This window comes from Aplysia californica, unplaced genomic scaffold (assembly GCF_000002075.1).
Source record: "Aplysia californica isolate F4 #8 unplaced genomic scaffold, AplCal3.0 scaffold00007, whole genome shotgun sequence".
Classification (NCBI taxonomy): Eukaryota; Metazoa; Mollusca; class Gastropoda; order Aplysiida; family Aplysiidae; genus Aplysia; species Aplysia californica.
Window position 1 is genome coordinate 1,674,264 of NW_004797277.1, and position 7,541 is coordinate 1,681,804.

The window sequence follows — 7,541 nt, forward strand, 5'->3', positions numbered from 1 at the left end:
TGCAAATGCGTAGGGTTTCCATTTGGTGCCTAAGCTAGCCAAAATTCGTCCCTATATCTTCTGCTTGGTTTTGTACTCTTTTATGTCATACGTTATCCATCCTACATCCCCGCCCCGTCCGCAGGATCAGTTTACGCTATATTTTTCTTGCTGTATTTTGATGTGTGGCGTAGTGTAGTGCACGGTCGCGCGGCAACTGTGACGGAAAGCGCCTCATCAGCAGTCTCACGTACTGGAGCGGGTCTAACACCGCGTGCATCGGGCTAAGAGATTACTAACAACTCATATACATCCTCATCTTACATATCTTTTCGTACCAGTCTATCAGTGTGAGTTTATTGACTAGGTACCCGATTCAATTAAAAGGGGAAGTAATCAAATTAATTTCTGAAATTCCCACTCACTTCGAATAAGCTCGCCACATGGAAAACTAATACTGAATTCAACCCCCCCCCCCCCCCCCATAAAAAAAAACCCCCCCACACACATAGAGACATCTACCATGATATCCCCCCCCCCCCCCCCCAATTCCCTCACAACCTTTTTCATACCTCCCGTCAACATAGGCAATTCAATCACAAGGGGAAGTAAGCACCAAAAAATTCTGAAATGTACATAAACATGAAAAAATGATACCAATAGGCGGATATGAGACCATATCTTTTCATATAAAGTCTGAGCTTGTCAAGTACTAACAAATGGCCAAACATTTACTGCCGACGATCGTCAGTTGTCATTAATCTCTGGTGATAAGACATGACAAACGCCACATTTAAAACTAATAGCACAGTGGTGATAGCTGTGTACATAAGTAAGAGGTGTGCGGGGGATGGATGGCGGGGGTAATCAAGTGTTGGCCTAACAAGGCACTTTTTGGGGTGGGGGGGAGGGAGAGAAAAAATTTGCCTTGCTCAAAGGCTAAAACGGAGATGGGACTAACCGCCGAACCCGGCACTGTGGGGGATGAGCCGGACCATCGGGGAGCCTCCAGTGGAGATTTGGAAAGTGTGTTAGAGAGGGTGGTCAAGGATCGATAAGAAGGCTTAAACAGCAATTGGACATGGATGGCTGGTGTCACAATATATAAATATTTGATAGTCAAGGCTGGATTGAGGGGGACTGTCGTCAGCTAATCAAGCTGTTTGTCTGTCTGTCTGTTTCCTCCGTGCCTCCCTCTTTCTCTCTCTGACTCTCTCTCTTTCTCTCTCTCTCTCTGACTCTCTCCCCATCTCCCCTCACCCCGTTATCCTGGGGGGACGGACTGAGAGAGGGAAGAAGACACTCCGGTATCTTTCACTCCCCCGACCTGTCATAGTTCTTTTTGCGTAAATATGTCTACAGCACAGTGAGCTGACGGTGAGCTCTTTGGTTGTTAGATGCCGTCATCCAGCCCACCCAACTCACAGCTCACTGTGCTGTAGACATATTTACGCAAAAAGAACTATGACAGGTCGGGGGAGTGAAAGATACCGGAGTGTCTTCTTCCCTCTCTCAGTCCGTCCCCCCAGGATAACGGGGTGAGGGGAGATGGGGAGAGAGTCAGAGAGAGAGAGAAAGAGAGAGAGTGAGAGAGAGAAAGAGGGAGAATTCAGTGCTCACCTCCCAGTCAAGACCTAGATCTAGATCTAGATCTAGATTCTAGATTTCTAGTTGGCACTTCTTCTTGTACACAAATATGTCAAACTTCATTACAAAATGAAGTGCTTTGTACAAGTTCGGCAAAACAAGCAGTAGAGGAAGGCAGGAATAATTCAACATTTAAAATATTATTTTGTAAAACAAAGCAAATTGATTTTAGCTGTACACTTGTATCGGGAAATAGATACACCAAAGCAAGTGTCGCCCATGTGTACCTGAGCGTAGATGTCCATGGGCGACAAATCGCCAGTGAAGGGGTTGCACCTCCTGCTGGCGGTGCAGTGGGTCTATTTATATGCCCCCGACCCACTGTGGGTGACACCATTTTCTGCCCAGTCTAACACTTTAACAGCCTGTGTAACCTTTCTCCACTCTGACAGTTTCTGTCTGATCGACGCTCCTTCGAAATTCAAAGGCTCCATCCAGGGCTGTCTAGTCATTCCGCATTGGTCCCTGGGACCTTTGGAACGGCTGTCGCGGAAACTGTGTTGGGCTCTGGAAACTAGAAAAACTCCTGCCGCTACCGCGCCAGCTGGGTGTCATGTAGCGGTACCCTTGGGAGCCCTGCTGATGGCGTTAAGGCCGACCTCTGCTCCTTTGGTTAACACGTTGCTCACTGCAGACAGCTCTGCAGCTATTCTTCTGTTTTGAAGGGACAGTTCTGAAAATGCGGCTGAAATATTTTCAAGGTTACTAAAGAGCCTAGAGGTTTCTTCGTCGAATGAACTTTTCACCAAAATGTTGGAATACTCCCCATGTAGGAACTGGGTCGAAGCTGAAAGAATAGTCAACACTGCGTTCACATCTCCAGCCGATATGTTTAACCGTCATTTTCGTCTTTAGGCAGCGAAGATAAAACCTTCAATGCCGTTTCTGTAAAAATTGCTGATTTTGATAAGATTCTTAATGCTTGTTTGTGCTCTTGTTTCACCCCAACTGGGGAGTCATGTACGTTAAGCCAAGGAGGCAAGATAATTTTGGCAACACAGCCACGAATGTCCTCAAACTCCTTCTAAATGTCAGCAGCACAGGCCCCAATAGCTATGGGGCTGTCATATGTTGTACAGTCTCTGACAGGGCTCGGGTCATACCGTAACTCAGTTCTACTATCTTCCTGCATAGTGACTTCACTTCGTCTGCCATTGTGTCTCAACATGATCTATTTTACACGTAACACACTCCACAACAACGCTACTCTCTGTGCAATACACGCCGCAGGAAGATGCTACTCACGACTCACAACACCAAGACAAACTGCAAAGCGTGCTGTTGGCCCGGATGTTGGCTTTGGTCAAAGCCTGAGTTGACCGAGTATGGCCTTGTACACACTTAAAATAATTTAAAATGTACATTAAAATGTCAATGTTATGCAGCCAAACCTGGGTCCAAAACGATTGATTAGCTCCTAGAACATTAGAATTCACAATTCCACATGTAGTTCACTTTCTATTAACTGCAAGACGTCTTAAAACTCCAAAAAAAAGTCGCACACTGACAATGTGTGGCCTGCCTGCGAAAGTGCACAAGGCAAGAACGATAAATCTAAACATCCTCACGAGGATGTGTAGTCGATTACTCAGTTAACCACGACATCTGCTGACAACAATTTCTGAGACAAAAAGTTGCAATTATTTTCTTTTAAAAAGTCTCTACCCTCTCCTCTAAAATCCCTTCAAACACCAGTTTAGGGTACAGAAATGCTCACATACGTTATTGGACATTGTTCAGGAAATATCCTGGAAATAATTATAATAAGTGATAACTCCAGTTTTCATAATTTCACCCCCAAACACCATTTTTTGGTGCCCCACCACCCCTTAAAAAGTAGCATTTATCAAGAACATTTAGTGGTATATAACCTGAAGGTCGCCTGAAGGTCACCCGTGTAGTTAGAGAAGCCATGGATTGTTTCGTCGCCGTCAAAGATGCGGTTTCCTTCCATCTGGGTAGATATTGATCAATGAATTGACTGGATGATAGATTTGTTAAATACAGGGTGATCAATAAAAAAAACAACAACAGCTATACAACTTGTTTAGTAAAAATATCTTTCTCCATACTGAAGTTTTACGTTTCAGATTTGAACATGATATTTGGAAGCCAAAAGGAATTTGTCTTTAAGTATTAACCGCGATCTTAAAGTGACACTCTTTTACATTGCTGTATGTTTTGGAGTTCTTATGAGCAAAGATGCTGTCTCTTTTGAGAGACTGCTGCAAATGGTGATGATGATGATGATTATGTGGATACGGAGGAGCGGGAGAAGAAGAAGGAGGAGGGGGACGAGGGGGAGGAGGAAGAGGAGATAGAGGAGGAGGAAAAGGTGAAGGAGAAACTAGAGGAGGTGGGAGATGGAGAAGATGAAGAGTGCAGAAGAATAAACTGGAACGAGGAGAAAAGGAAAAGAAAAAGGAACGAGGAAAAAAAAAGACGCACTGGATTACGTCGGTGATGGGTATGATGCTCATGTTGCGTATATTAAAAGTTTTGTGGGTGATCGTGATGGTAAAGACGAATCTGTGCAGACGAAGATAGACGTGTGGTGATGATGAAACATCGCCATGAGAATAAAGAAAACAACAACTACGACAAGCAGCAACAACAAAAATAACAACAACAATAGCAACAGCAGCAACAACAACAACAATGAGGGTGCAAATCATTTCAGAACCGAGTCTGATCACTCACCACGTCGTCAAATCCCCAGCCTAGATTGGAGACCTGGTTCAAGGTGGATGTTTGCCACTTCTGTCCACGGAAAAAGCCGAGAGCTCCCGAGGCGTGGCTGAAGTGCTCGGAGTTGGTGTCTGGCTGGAAGTTGTTAAACCACACGTTGTTTACGGAGATTGGGCCGTCCAGGAAGGCGATACCTTGGATGGGGTTGTGTCTGCGAAATGGCATTGGTTTAGATTTAAAATAGCCATGCCCTGAGAGATTCATAATATGTGTTGCATCGCGGTGAAATCAGGCGCTCTTCAACATAATGCAGTGCGATGCCATCAAAGTCCTGTCATGTGTAAGCAAGGCAGATAGTTATAGCACCATGGCGAGGGGTGTTCTTGACCAACAAGCCCTACTCAGATCCAGTACTATTTCAGATCGACCGTCGGCTCCGTGGATGACACTGGAGATAAAGGCAGGCAAAGCGGAGAGACGACACGCAGATTGGAGATGGCGGGCACAAGAACTCACCGTGCACAGGGACATATAAAGACAATTTCAAAGAAAAGTCAGAGAACTCATAATCGTAGCGAAACTTTTCTTTTACAATAACATGATATCAAAGTCAAAAACATCTAAAAGTCTCTTTCGCCTTGTTCATTTACTTTGTGGAAAATCTGAATCTGCTTCTATTCCTGGTGCTTCTCCCACAGGAGATAACTTTGGAACATTCTTTGCGGAAAAAAATGCTACTATAAGAGACACATTAGATAAACACGGTTCATCTGCACCTGAATTCAAGGAGTTCCACGGGGACTTTTTATGTAATTTTAAACCTGTTTCACAGGACTCAGTGAAAGAGATCATACTGTCGTCACCACCAAAGTCCTGATGCCTTGACCCTATCCCGACACCTTTATTTAGTCAACGATCTTGACGTTGTTATTGATGTTGTAACAGCTATTATTAATGATTCACTGCTTCCAGGAACAGTGCCTTCGTGTTTTAAGCACACAGTCGTAACACCTCTACTAAAGAAACAGTCGTTATCCCATAATGAGTTTAAGAACTATAGGCCGGTCTCTAACCTACCAAGTTTGTCTATAATCTTAGAAAAAGTTGTCCTATCTCAATTAAGAGCACATGTTGAAGTAAATAATCTTTTAGAATGCTATCAGTCGGCCTACAGAGCGTTTCATAACTTTAAAAGTCCAGAATGACATCCTTTGTGAAGCATACGAAGGCAAAGTGTCTGTCCTTGCCTTACTCGATCTAAGTGCTACATTTGATACCATCGATCATTCAATTTTAATCAGGAAGTTAGGCCATAGCTTCGGCCTATCTGGGACTGTTCTTGAATGGTTTGAGTCCTATTTGTTTAATCCTACACAGTCTATACTTGTAAATGGTGAAATGTCATCCATTTTCAGCTTGCAATTTGGCGTGCCCCAAGGGGCCGTGCTCGTACCATTCTTATGCACACTATATACAAAGCCCTTAGGTTCAATAATTAAGAAGCACGACGTTAACTACACAATGTACGCGGACGACACTCAGCTGTACAAGTCTGTTTTACCTAAAAGTTCAATTGTCTAGTTACCAGCATGGAAAAAAATGTATTGTGAAGGTAAAAAAAATGGATGATATCAGACTTAAAATGAATGATGATAAGACCGAAGTTCTGTTTTGCAATGCCAAACCAGGGATATTGCTTTGCAATTTTGACCATATATGTATTGGTAATGATAACATCTTTTTCACAGATAAAGCGACAAATCTAGGCGTTTATTTTGTCTGCAAACTCTCTATGCACCATCATATAAACCATCTATGTAAGGTAATTTATCTAGAACTGCGCAGAATAGGACAGATGTCAACGTATCTTAGTGTCGTAGATTCCATCAAAACCCTCATCTCTTCTTTTGTCCTTTTACGTCTTGATTACTGCAATTCTTTGTTTGGAAACCTTCCCACTGAAACGTTAAATAGATTACAGCGACTCCAGAACCAAGCTGCTCGCATAATTTTAAAGAAATCTCTCAAAGAGCATAATATAACACCAATGCTAATTCAACTACATAGGCCCCCGGCGAAAGCACGGATTCAGTACAAAATAATTGTTCTTTGTTTTAAGTGCGTCAACAACATGGTCATCGAATATATACCATGTCGGCCTTTAAGATCAGCGACGAAAAGACTTTTAAGACCTGTCCAAAGCAAAAGTCAGAGACTCGGAGGGAGAGCTTTTTCACACCACGCCCCCTCCATGAGGAACGCTTTACCAGCTCATCTGCGGGAGTCCACCACTTTATAAAAAGTTTAATCAGCACTTAAAACGCATTTGTTTCAGTCCAGCTTCAATTTGTAATTTCCAACATTCCCAAAACAAATATTATTATGTTCTCTCAGTATCTATTATGTTCTCTCAGTATCGTTGAATCATGCTGTTCTGTTCCGTAAGAATATATGATTGTGTGAATTCATCAATGTGTGCGAGGGTGTCTGGGTTGGCTCTGTGGGATTGTCTTTACTCAAGTATGTACTGGAGAGAGGGGGGGGGGGGAGAGAGAGAGAGAGAGAGAGAGAGAGAGAGAGAGAGAGAGACAGACAGACAGACAGACAGACAGACAGACAGACAGACAGACAGACAGACAGACAGACAGACAGACAGAGATAGAGTAAGACTAGCGAGAGAGAGAAAGAGGATTACTATAGGAGCTATGGGCTTCGTATGTTCTTTGTATTATTGTGCAGTGCATTGAACACTTCTTTGATGTTATATAAATGCAATTTATTATTATTATTATTATTATTATTATTATTATTATTATTATTATTATTATTAATAATATTATTATTAATAATATTAATATTATTATTAAATGAAAATTACGGATTTTTTTACTGCTACCTGGGCAAATTTTGTCTGTGTGTGTGTGTGTGTGTGTGTGTGTGTGTGTGTGTGTGTGAGTGTGTTTGTGTGTGTGTGTGTGTGTGTTTGTTTGTGTTTGAGTGTGTGTGTGAGTGTGTGAGTGTATGTGTGTGAGTGAGTGTGTGTGACTGTGGCTATGAGTGTGGGTGGGTTTGGGGGAGGGTGGGGTGGGCTTAATACGTTTTATGACCTTTTAAAAACACATTTGTGTAAATTTGACTGAATAATGCTGAGAAAAGGCAGAGAAAAGGTGAATTTGCAATTAGCAAGGACACTCAAGCTTTGGAAATATCAAACTTTAGTAGCCATT